Source organism: Dermacentor silvarum, chromosome 1, assembly GCF_013339745.2.
Source record: "Dermacentor silvarum isolate Dsil-2018 chromosome 1, BIME_Dsil_1.4, whole genome shotgun sequence".
Classification (NCBI taxonomy): Eukaryota; Metazoa; Arthropoda; class Arachnida; order Ixodida; family Ixodidae; genus Dermacentor; species Dermacentor silvarum.
Window position 1 is genome coordinate 390937374 of NC_051154.1, and position 13732 is coordinate 390951105.

The window sequence follows — 13732 nt, forward strand, 5'->3', positions numbered from 1 at the left end:
GCACATTTACGAGAGGTGGAGAATTCAGTTAGACTAAGAGTACGTCTCAGAGACCTAACACTGGCGTAACAAAAATAATTAGACAGTATAAAACGAGAAGCACGATATTGAACACTTTGGGTGACTTATATTAGAGTAGTTTGCTTCGGCATACTCTACTTTAGAGCGAACAAGTGCTTTGTAGAAGGTTAGTTTATGTTCACTTGGTACAGATTCAAAGTTACAGCGTAGGTATAGTCTAGGGCACTATTCATTAATCACGTGTTCACAGTATACGTTCCATGTATGGTTATTGGTCATCTAAAGCCCAAGATACTTCTAGGAGTCCTTTCTAGGGGGGTACGATTGATGAAATAAAGAAGTGTGTTAGTATTGCTGTTAAACGAGGTACATGCATAGATTTACTCTTGTTAATGTTAATTCACGCGCCAGTTAATACACCACAGAAATTCTGTCAAGGTTATTTGTAGTTTGCTAGAGTCATCAGGGCTAGTAATATTGTGGCAGATTACACAATCGTCTGCAAATAATATAACAGAAGTGAACTATCTGGCAAGTCGTTAATAATAATGAGAGCAGGGGCCCAAAGGCAGGCCCTTGTGGAACCCCACGTGTTGCAGGTGCACAAGAGGAAGAATTGTTCGCAACTGCATACTGTGAACGACTTTGTAGAAAGCTTTTATTCCAAGCAAGAAATTTTGGTCAAATTGTAATTCATTAAGCTTTAGAAAAAGTAAGTCATAAGAAGCTGTGTAAACGCTTTAGGGGAGTCGAGAAAAATGCAGTCAGTATCGAAACCAGAATCAACATTTCCAAATACCTGAATCAGTAAAAGATAGTATAGTTGGGCTTCCCAAGAAAATATTTTTCTTAAACCATGTTTACAGGAGTTAAAGAATGAGTTCAATTCTAAACCGTTTACAACATGTGAAGAAGGATGTGTTTAAACATTTTGCATGGGAGGTCGCGGGGTCGAATCCTGGCACGGCGGCCGCATTTCTATGGGAATGAAATGCAGAAAACACGCGTGTACTGAGACTTGGGTACACGTTAAAGAACCCCGGATGATCAAAATTTATCCGGAGTCCCCAACTACGCATGCCTCAAAATCGGATGGTGGTTTTGGCAGGGTAAACCCCATAACGTATTTTTAAGGACCTTGCATGGAATACTAGTAAGCAGGATTGGACGATAGTTTTCGGGGGATTGGAGATTACCCGACTTCTGGATTGGAATCACCTGCCCTAACGTCCAGTGACTGGGCAGGATTGAGCACAACACCCGTACACTTCAGAACTTTTGAATTTATTGAATCCGGACCTCGAGAAGGTGTACAGTTTAACATTAGCTGGTTAACACCAGTCCAGTCAATAAAGATCGGATTCATTAGTTCGAAATTGTAACCAGGTATGGGTGAGAGTGCGTTAAAGAGTGTTGTTTTTGAAATGTTTTAAAAAACAGGTTATTTAAATCTGTACAGCACTGATCTGGAGGGACATTAGTGCCACCATCTTGAAGCGTTTGTTTGACCAAATTATGGGTGGGACCGTTTAATACTCTGGTAATGTAGCATTAAAGAAAGTCTTTTTTGGATTGGTGACAGTACGAATGTACTCGGCGCTAGCTTGGTAGTATTGACACCAGTTGTCATTCCGCTTAGTACATTTTACACGATGGAATAGGCGCTTTTTGTTATTCAGGTGCTCAAGTGAGGCGTTGTACTACGGCGAATGCTTATTAGATGCTATGTTTATCTTCGGTAGAAAAGTATCAATAATAGATAATACTTTATTTTTTAAAATTATCCAGTTTAGGTTTGCTTCAGTGCCATTGAACACTGACACACTCAAATATAAATGCACGAAAAAAAATGTAACAGTTTCGCCCTAAGGGCGAAGCAATGAATGCGATAGCAACACAGCAATGTCATACGAAGTAAGGTGAGCGGCGTTGGTAGCAATATGAATTGTAATAAACATGAGCTGATTAAGTAAGCAGGTGTGCTGCAGCGTAAGTAGACCGACGTGAAGAGAGACTCGATGACCACGACAAGGCCTGTCTGAAACGGTGGTGTTGATGAGAAGCGCTTCCCGTGGGCCGCGCGTGCGAAGGGACACACCTGTAGCGCTGCACTGCCGATCCGGGCAGCATTGCATGTGTAGCGTGCGCTGGAAAATGTGGCCCGACTATTACTAACTGAATGAACAAGCGTGGTGTGAGCGCGCACAAACAAACATGAATAGATCAGACTGAATGACTGCAGACAACAACTGTCAAAACGCTGGCAGCAAGCGCATACGCCGCAGCGGGCGAAGGTACGTGTGGTCTATCGCTTCAACGGAAACTGAGTGGCGAATGCACAGCGCATACAAAGGTCAGAGCCGTGTGGAGATAAGAGACGGTGCGGGCGAGCGACGAGCGTGGTTGTTGGCAGAGTTGAAGTGCGCCCCCCCCCCCCCCGCTCCCTCCGGCGCTGGCTTCCCGCTTCCTTGCTTGCGCGTGGGAGATTGAGTGCGTTCGCTCTCCGTGATAGCGTGCGTCCCCGCACGCTTCCGCTCGGGCATACGGCGCGCGGCGAAGATTTTATCTACACGGAACCTCACGGCGACGGCGACGATGACGGCGACGGCAGAAATCCGGTTGAAGTGTCCATATAATTGCTATCGCAATAAAATTTGCGTCCACTGTCCCTTATGTTGGTGGTTTCTTTTGTACGAACAAAATTGGCAACGAATACTGTGACGTCTTTTATTTTTTAATATCTTTTGTGGATTGCTACCGCAGTAAACTGGCCTCCAAAAAGGCGATTTGTTTTTTTTTTTGAGGGCGTGTGTGAATATCAAATTCAAAATTTTTAATACGAATCGAATATATAATCGAATAACGATACGCACATGCATTTATTAGCAAGTTGTGTTAATTTGATATGTTGGAACATTGCAATCACATTGTCAGTGTTAGAAAACTAGACTAGTAAGCCGTTGTACTAAACATTGTGTATTCGGCGCATGTTAACATGGAAAATTTAGTAATTCCCCCTAGCTGTTCTCACCAGCCTGTGCCTTATTATACCGCATCAAATGCTCGTAAGCTCGGAGGCATTTGACCCTGTGCCAGTCGTCACTCATCGTACTTGCTACAATGCAATAAACTCAGAATTGGAGGTGGTGCAGCAAAAAAAGAAATGTGCATCCACGCTATTCGCAAGACCTTGCGCGTTGGTACTGAGAAGCAGGCTTTCTCGCAAAGTTTCTACGTTTAGTGGCTAAGTATGCTTTACGGTCGAAATTTCGCCAGCAGCACAAAATTATCGCTAAATTCAGGGGAATATCACTCCAGTACTCTTAGATCAGATAGAAACAAATGTCAAGGTCAGCGTTTGCTCCCGCACAGTCAGCAATATATTCGATTTGATTCAAATACTTGTATCCAACTGAATATTTGAACATTTTCGAAAATCCATATTTCGAATCGAATTCAAAAAATGAAAATGTAATAATCGCTAATATTTGAACTTTTCGAATATTCACATACCCCTATTTTGCGGGCGGGCATAGGCCTACGTTCGCGGACCCCCGTTTGAGAACAACCGACTTAGAGTACGCACACAGGTGACTTGACCGATATATGTAGCACAAGCTAACCTCGAGCCCGTGTCCTTCTTATAGCCATTCGGACGAGGGGGGTGGTGGAGCTGCTCGCTTTGGCGAGTCGTGATAATGCTGCCATAGCGGAATTCGATGCAGCATTGTTGCACTCGGGCACTATGTGCAGCAGGAAAGAGCATGCCTAGATGTTTAAGCGGCCTGGTATCGACGAGAAGGGCCGTGAATGTCCGTTACGGGCTTTCGAAGGAACGAGGAGGCACACCACCTCCTCGTTGTTGTCCGGCGCTCTGAAATCAAGGCTCATTAGAAACTTCCTTTTCAATCGTTGTTTCAACAGATTCCAGCACCACCTGGTGTTTGGCAGCCGAGATGCTGGGATCTTCTTACGTGTTACACCTGGCTCTAGTGCAGGTAGCACGTGAAAATCAGATACAAAAGTCTGATTACGAAGCTGGAAAGACGGTGCAATAACCGGCATCACGAACACGAGCATATAGTAATCGGCCGAAATTAGTTGACAACATGGTCCACTTGGTGTACCACTTGGTCACCAGATACACTCAAAACGCCTAAAGTCACAAAGAATGCTTCACATTAAACGTGCTCCGCTTATTCAAAGTGTAAAAAATTGCGTATGCCGAGATAGGGTATCAAGAGCAATAGCAATAATGAAAGTAACGATATTTAACATGTGTCGCATGCATATTGAAGCAGTTCTGATTGGAATCGTGCTGGAATCTTGATTGACATGTCCAAAATGTTTTAGTGAAAAGAGTGCGAAGGTTGCATATTTTTTCTCAATGCAAGTGTGTCGTCGTATGGAGCGGGTTCACTTCTGTCGTTGTTTCACGTGTGAGCATACATGCCACCACTTTGAATATTCACATGCGCTTGTATGATGCTCGGCGGCAAAAGTTGGCACAACTCCAAGAATAAGGTGACCGGCACTGCTGATGACGTCAGCACCCATCATAGGCCGGCCCTTGGAGAGGCACGTAAGCAATTCTGTATCGGTGCTTGGTAACAAATAAGCGGCAGAAATAGAGAAAGAACACTCACGCGAAATACGGGTTCAATTCATGAAACAACGGTTTTTTTTTTCATTGTGTTGCATAAGTCAAAATTTTCAAGTGGTTGGATAGGTGCTAGCCTATTAGACATAGGAGTTCATTTTCTCATTTCTGATGTTCTTCTAGTGAGGTTTCGCATGTATTCCACATTCTGTGACTTGACAAAACTCACGAAAGAAGGGAGAACTCTTAATCTTTCCGCTGTACACTTTTTATGATTCCGAAGTAACAAGTTTTCAATGAACAGAATTGGCGCCTGAAAGGGTTAATATTACTGGGATATTCAAAAGGCTCTGCTTCTCATTTCGATAGTTTTCGCACGAGGTAATGTACATGCACGGAAGGATACCCAAGGATACTGGGCAGTTTTTGCATTTGAGAAAGCGCTTCGAACTTTCAACTGTATCTCTTGCCATCTGGTTAGAAACGGCATTGCACATTGGGAGAGTAATATTTGTCTTCGTTAACGGAACCATATCCTTTACCGATCAACCGATAAATAATTTTGAATGTCTCTTCAGAGCAGGTAACGAGAGCATCGTCTGGATTTCCATATTTCTGGCACTGTAAATGAAACAGTAGTTGCAACGAGACTGAAAGATTCTATCGATTCCATTGCTCTGTTCCGCCTCAGGAATCACTAAAGTGCTCATGATGGAAACACCATTGCAACTTCACCATCTTTAATTTCTATTACCTTCCTGTGTCTGCCTGATGAACTGGGTACTGATGGACAGGGACTGGGACTCTTCACTCTAGATAGCATCACTATATGACATGTTTCTTTCACTTCCCGTACACCTGTGAGGGAAGTGGTAGTTTCTGTTATAGTTCAGTTGAACCAGTGTTCCCAGAAAGATTGGTTTCATTAGCCAACTAAAGTTGACACCACTGTTCTGATTATGCGGCATTTCCGTTTAAGCAAGTTTTGTTTATTCGGAGTCCAATATATTTCAAACTTACTATATTTGTATTCAGTTAGTATTCGAAAAGTTTATCTTTGCCCACTCTCTACGAATATGTAAAAATTTATTTCATAGTTAAATTCCAAGTGTTCACCCTCTCCCTTGATAATGTTTTCAACCACTAGGTTAAGAAGTAGCACCCTACGTTCAGCTGGCCATGAATCTGGAACTGCTAGCCAGTCAGATAGCAGCTGTTACAGCCGTTTGAAGCCATTTGAGCTCAAGTTCTCCTCGCCCGACCTTGAAAAATACAAAAATGCATTCAAGGACTGCCCAGGGGTCTACAGATGTCCGGACATCTCGCAATATGGTAAGTGTTTTTGAAACGTGGGTGACACCTGTAGACTCAACCCTGTTGTGTAAACGCATTAGGCCCATGCCAAATGTTGGTTATACTGGAACACAGGCCACATTATGACCACCATATCTCATTGTAATTCTTTGCCTCCTATATTGAAAGGGATACTGTATATTATGTACTACTGACATAATGTGCAAACACACAGTTGATTCGGTGTCATTAGGGCTAGCCTTTAGTTGTGCTTTTTTCTGCATATTGATGGTATGGTAGAAGCCCTCTAATATTAGTGTTTCCATGGGACCGCGAGAAGAAAATGTGACACCCGGTAAACGTATTGTGTGAATATGCTGCAAAATATCCAAACAAGCTATGATCCGCTCAGCTTCTAACGCATTTGTCGACTGATAATGCGGATGTGGTCTTCATGAATACTGCCTGAAATACAGTTTCACCTCGATATAACGAACTTCAATATAACAAAATTCCCAATATAACGAACTACTTAACTTTTCATACACTCTTGTCCATAGAACACCATTTATTTAAAACCTCAATATAACGAAGTGTGTTTATACGCGATTTTATTATAAGGAAATTTCACTGCCGCCGCAAAGGAATACCAAGAGAATAAATGGAAACTTCCGCGGACGCAGATGGTCAGATGATTGAATTACAAGTGTTTCCTTGCGAACGCACCTCTCAAATCGCGCTACGCGACATGAGCGACCAACGAAATCCCGTGTAAAATCCAAATGCGATAAGATACTACCACGCTCCGTGCACTGTGTGCGTCAGGTGCGAGTGAAAGCGTATAAGGGTGCGAGAGGAAAAATGATGGCGTCGCGAGTGCCGCCTTCCCACACTCGTTCCCTTCGCTCGCACGGCCTTGATTCCTGGCGCGCATCTCATCTGTGGCTGCGCATCGCTGTAAGCACGGCTGAGGCTGGGCGCACACGCAGGCACGCACGCCTCTGCTTAGAGACCTGTATGAGGCTTAATTGGTTTCCGTGGGACCAATATGCTCGAGAACCCCTGCTCTAGTGGATGCAATTTTCGCCAACGTTGAAATCAGATGGTTTAACTCCATCACTGCTAGCTTAGTTGGAAAATAACAAGGCCTGTGCGAATATATATATATATATATATATATATATATATATATATATATATATATATTTGTAAGAAGCAAAGTTTAAGCTGAAAGTAATTAGTGCCGAATAATGTCAAAGTGAATGCTTAGAATGCTAGTTTCGGACATACATAAAACCTTGACACCAATGCCAGATATTAACAAATCTGCAAAAAATAAAAAATAAAGAGGTTGTTTGCTTGCAAAGCAGGAAATATATTTCTCTCTTGAACCGATTCATTATCAGTGCAGTTTGAGATATTTTGATGTGAACACGCAAGTTCACCATTCTTTTCATTTTTGTTCATTTACAGGCTTTTGTTGTGCCTCAGTCTATTTTATAATTTTAACGTGATAGCGTTTAGGGCCAGCAGCAGAACATCTGGCGTCGGCAACAGGCGTGTGATCGCGGGTGGCGGAGAAAAACATTCAACCACATCGACCGTACAGGTCCTCCACGTGGAGCAAGGATTTGGTGAACAAAAATGGAATTTCTCAAGGTGAAATCCGTCAAAAAATCAAGTACGACTTTCGCACTCGGCGTCGGATTCGTCGTCGGATTAATTACCAATAGACGTCGGATTGTACTTTGAATGTACGAGAAAACCTAATGCTGCTATGAGCAAACTCAAACATTCCTACCAGACCTGCGCGCGTCGGGGCTATTGCAAACAATTATTAAAATAATAAAAAAGGTGCTAAGGCGTTCACATTTTAATATAAGACGACGTCTATTGCCCCTGGAAAAATGTCTTTCCAGCAATGCATTTCAGTTTAAAATTGAAGTAAACTTTAAGCAGATCGGTGTAAGCTTGGACGGACTTCGTAAGGTGGCTTTACCACGTTTAGTGTTGCAGTGAATGAAGTCTACTTGCCGTATGCGAACGATGCGATGCGAACGGCTCCCGATAACGTTATCGCGTTCTATCCTTAAAGGCGAAGGTTAAGCGTCCTGCAATTTTTGTGAAGGTCGAGCCCACGAGAGCTTTTTATTGCGATAGCAATTATATGGACACTCAAAAGCAGATTTCTGCCGTCGGCGTCGCCGTCGCCGTCGCCGTGAGGTTCCGTATGACGTCAATGGAGATGAAATCGTCGCCGAGCGCCGAACGCTGTATGTGCGAGTGAAAGGGCGCGAGGGGCGCGCGCTTTCACAGGGAGTGAACGCACGACGGAGAAGAAACGCGCGTTCTGCTCCGTGCTCGCTTAAGGGCTGCAAAAGTAGGCGTCTCTTTCCTCCTTTACAATCGCCATATATGTAGAGCAAACGCGCCTTCTTCCGACGCGCGAGAGGCCGTGGGGGAGGGGGAGGGAAGGGAGGCGACGTTTAGCTGCGGCACCAAGTGCCTATTTATATCAGAGGCTCCGGCAACAGTCACCAACGCCGCACGCATTTTGAGCGAACGCGGGCAAAACGCCGACGGCGTCGACAATAGTACTGCGTGTTGCCGGAGCTGCTGCATGTCCAAGTTAATACAGCTGATAAAGCTAATATCATTATTCCGTATAGCTCTCTACAAATTTGCTATCGCAATTGATGCTTCGCCTTTCAGGTGAAACTGCTACAACTTTTTTTGTTCAACCATTAATGTTGCGCTGCAAAGTGTGATCTTGATTGTGCGATCTGGTAGCTTAGTCTGCGTTGCACAAGTTCATTTTCATGCTTTATTTCTACGTCGAAGCTTAACCTGTTCCATCTAGTAAGTGCACAAACGGAACTTTATAGGCACGCTCTCTGCTTTTCCATCCCTCAGCCTAGCTCTTGTGCACAATCTGACATGATCAGTCATGGGCGTTAATTTCCTGCGTTGGTTTGCCACCCGTTGCCATACCTACCTTTGCCGTCAAGTCTTACCAGTCATACAGCTCTCCGGTAGTTGGGAAGCCATATCATGAGCAAAACAGAGAGCACGGGAGACGACCTGAATGGCGGCTTCTTCACAGCTACACAAAAGTCGAACAGGGCACCCTAATTAAGCCGTTTAAAACTTTGGTCATCTTTATACATTGGTTCAAAAAAGAAGGTTGTGGTGCTCTTGGATCGATGTTCAAATAATCAAGCAGGTGCACAAACGAAGTCAGTGACTGTAAATGGAATTGGACTTTGGCTTGACTTTGTGTTGAGCAATTTCATGGCAACGTGACTTGCTGAAACAAACTGGTAATTGATTATACATGTCATATTTATACATGCACTTCAAAAATTTTGCATTCCTCGAAAACTTCAAACACTGATACAACCAATGTTTGTTAGGAGCAAAACACAAACGCAAACACAGCTTGCGTGTGCATATGCCGTTGACATCAAGAAATACATCAGCAAGCAGCTGCATCACCTCACAACTGAACAATGTGATCGAAGTTTCAGGTTCACAATTACCATGTCTGGTGTTCTTTTCATACTACCATTGCTTTCAGTTCTGATGTTAAGTATGTATGCGTTCAAACTATCCCAACTTTCTACGTTTTTGACATTCGAATACAATTCTAAAACATGAAGTATTGTGCACCACTATGAAACATTAAAAGTGACAAAATCCACATTGCAAGACAACCAGAGCAGTCTTTGTCTAATGCTGTTCATGTCTAGTGATGAGCTGCTCCCTAGTAGTTTTATTTCTTTTGTTTCTGAATTCAGTGGACTCGTCGTCAGAGCTTACACCCCTACCTGTGACCACGAGAAATGAGGCCAAAATAATTTTGCCGATCCCTTTGCCAGATTCGCCAGCACATTACAGTGAGTATCCCAACTTGGCTGCAAGTATCCAAGCAGACTGACATTTTTCCCTTCTTGACTTGTCAAATAAAAGCTCTCATCTCACCCTGCCTTGGTTAGCAGTCCATGGCGTCTCAGTGGTGATGGTGTTTTGCTGCTGCAGCTCCCAATGTCGAGAGTTCGATTCCTGGCCCCCATGGCCACATTCCAAATCGGACACAATAGAAAAGACACCAATGTGCTAAATATAGAACTGAGTAAGAAAAATACTCTTAATGTGGAGAATTTATGTTTAGCACCTCCAATTGGGCCGGCATTGGTTTGGGATGTTGAACCAGATCATTCATTATAAAAGTAATGTTTCCATCCAAACATGTGTAGTTTATTACTTGTGGCACATTAGGGCCAACTCTTCTCCTTCCTTAGAAGTTAAAAGATGGAAGGTGGAGGTGTGCAGTTTTAGTACAGTGAAATCTCATTGTAATGACCTTCAGGGGATCGCAGCGAATTGTTGTTTATTTTGAGGTCATTACACTGAAAGCCCCAGAATTCACCATTCCACCAATCAACCCATCAGTTCTCACCATATGAACCAGCATTTCCGATTGGCACTCAGCCTCTAGAATCTCTGCTAGAGTATGTGTACCTGAGTCATTTACTTGCAGGGGATCCTGATCATGAGAAGGAATTTGACAAACAAATAAAGATGGGTTGCAGTGCATACGGTAGGCATCGCCAGGCTGTTATCCGCAGTTTACTGGTACCCTTGGAAAGAAAAGAAAAAAATTACGAATCATGCAACGAGAGATGGAACGAGAAGAGAGAAGACAGTGGTGTGGAAGAAAGGGCGAATGGGGGTTCGCCTATATTCTATAGCTGACATTAGGAATAAGAAGTATATTTCGGCTGGTTACAAAATGGGTTAAAAGATGGTTCCAAATGGGTGCCAAGAGAAAGGAAGTGCATTTGTAGATGGCAGAGAATTAAAAGTTCTGCAATAAAGTTGGGAAATTTGCAGCCATAACATTGGGTCAGCTGGTGCAAGACGGGGGTAATTGAAAATTGTTTAGAGAGGACGTTCTCCTGCAATGGACGTAAATATGGAATGGGTTGGCGTCATATGCAATTCAATGTGGCATGAAGTCTGTGTGTTTATGTAGCAAACTGTGATGCAGTTATTACACAGCAGGTGTCTCAGCTGGGAACCTTCTTGCTGCCAACTGAGTGAAGTGCCAATATTATGAGACAGGCCGTCACGGTGCAATCCTTCCGTTTAAAAAAGTGAAAGTGGGAAAAAAACTGCCCTAAGCATGGTACATCTCACACTAGACACAAAGCGATGCAGAAATATAGCATCATTTGACATACCCTTCAGTCTACAGGTTGTTCTGTCATACCTGCCAACGCTTCCGAATTTTTCATAAGGTTTAGGGACTTCCGCTCGCTCTACTATTTCACTGATGTTGTGTCAAGTTTTATGACAAATTAATACTGTTGTCGGGAAAGTTGCGAAGTTGAAATATGGAGCAGGGCAGCATTGCAAAACAAGCATACAAAAACTAAATTCTGATCATGGGGGTATTTGCTTCGTCCTTGCTGTTAGCGCAAGAGGCCTTATGTGAGAGGGGTATACATGATTCAGACATGTTTAAGATGAGTTCCTTAGGTTGGCCAAATCGTCATAAGCAATGTCACTGCAACACCCACTGTGATATTTTGTGTACCACACAAGTCTCTGCTTTTGCAAGTTTGCTTCTGCTTGTGTTCAGTCTGAAAGTAATTAAATAAAGTTTGAATGTGCCCACGAAATGTATGTGCTCAAGGCAAACAGTTACAAAGCTCTTGCTATACACCCCCCCTCCCCCTGCTCTTTGTAATGTAGAGAGGGATTCTTTTGAATTTTAAATGTTCGCTAACAATCACGCATTCCTCCTTGTTTTGTTGAATCTGGCATCCCTCAAAGTTCCGTTTTAGGTCCACAACTATTCCTGATCTATATAAATGATCTTCCAGATAACATTAACTCTAGTATAAAGCTATTTGCAGACGACTGCGTTATCTATACCGAAATAAAGAAGCCTAATGATACACTTGTCCTTAAATCTGAAATAAACAACGTATCTGAATGGTGCCATAAATGGTTATTGACCCTTAACATCAGTAAATGCAAGTACATGACATTTTCGCGAAGCACTAATGCCTCAATGTCTTCATGATACAGAATGAATGACATCGGACTAGAGCGCGTGTCTGCATACAATTATCTCTGTGTTTAAATGTCTAATGACTTGTCATGGTATACTCACCTTGACTACATCATGGGTACTGCAAATCGCATTCTCGGTTATTTCCGACGCAATTTTTTCCAAGCTCCACAGCGCCTAAAATTAAATGCTTTACCACACTTTCATTCGTCCAAAACTCGAATATGCGCGCGCACTTTGTTCCGCCTCGGGAATCCCTCAAGTGCTAATGATGGAAACACCATTGCAACTTCACCATCTTTGATTTGCATTAACCTTCCCGCTACTGCCTGATGGACTGGGCACTGATGCACCGGGACTCTTCACCCTAGATAGCATCCCCATATGACATGTTTCTTTCACTTCCCGTACACCTATGAAGGAAGTGGTAGTTTCTGTTAAAGTTAAGTTTAACCGGTGTTCCCAGAAAGATTGGTTCCGTTAGCCAACTAAAGTTGACACCACTGTTCTGATTATGCGGCATTTCCGTTTAAGCAAGTTTTGTTTATTCGGCGTCCACTGTATTTGACACTTACTATATTTGTATTCAGATAGTATTCAAAAAGTGTATCTTTGCCCACCTCTGCGAATATGTAAAAATTTTATTCATAGTGAAATTTCAAGTGTTCACCCTCTCCCTTGCTGATGTTTTCAACCACTAGGTTAAGAAGTAGCATCCTACGTTCAGCTGGCCATGAATGTGGATCTGCTAGCCTGTCAGATAGCAGCTGTTACAGCCCTCTGAAGCCATTTGAGCTCAAGTTCTCCACGCACGACCTTGAAAAATACAAAAATGCATTCAAGGACAGCCCAGGGGTCTACAGATCTCCGGACATCTCGCAATATGGTAAGTGTTTTTGAAACGTGTGTGACACCTGTAGACTCAGCCCTGTTGTGTAAACGCATTGGGCCCATGACAAGGTTGATCATACTGGAACACAGGCCACATTATGACCAGCATTTCTCATTGTAACACTTTACCTCCTATATTGAAAGGGATACTGTATATTATGTATAATTGACATGTGCAAACACACAGATGATTCCGTGTCATTAGGGCTAGCCTTTAGTTGTGCTTTTTTCTGCATATTGATGGTATGGTAGAAGCCCTCTAGTATTAGTGTTTTCCATGGGACCGCGAGAAGAAAATGTGACACCCGGTAAACGTATTGTGTGGACATGCTGCAAAATATTCAAACAAGCTATGATCCGCTCAGCTTTTAACGCATTGGTCGACTGATAATGCGGATGTGGTCTTCCTGGGTACTGCTTGAAATACAGTTACACCTCGATATAACGAACTTCAATACAACAAAATTTTCAATATAACGAACTACTTAATTTTTCATAGCCTCTTGCCCATAGAACACCATTTATTTAGAACCTCAATACAACAAAGTGTGTTTATACGCGATTTTATTATAATGAAATTTCACTGCCGCCGCAAAGGAATACCAAGAGAATAAATGGAAACTTCCGCGGACGCAGATGGTCAGATGATTGAATTACAAGTGGTTCCTTGCGAACGCACCTTTCAAATGGCGCCGCGCGACATGAGCGACCGACGAAATCCCGTATACAATCCAAATGCGATAAGATACTACCACGCTCCATGCACTGTGTGCGTCAGGTGCGAGTGAAAGCGTGTGAGGGTGCGAGAGGAAAAATGATGGCGTCGCGACTGCCGCCTTCCCACACTC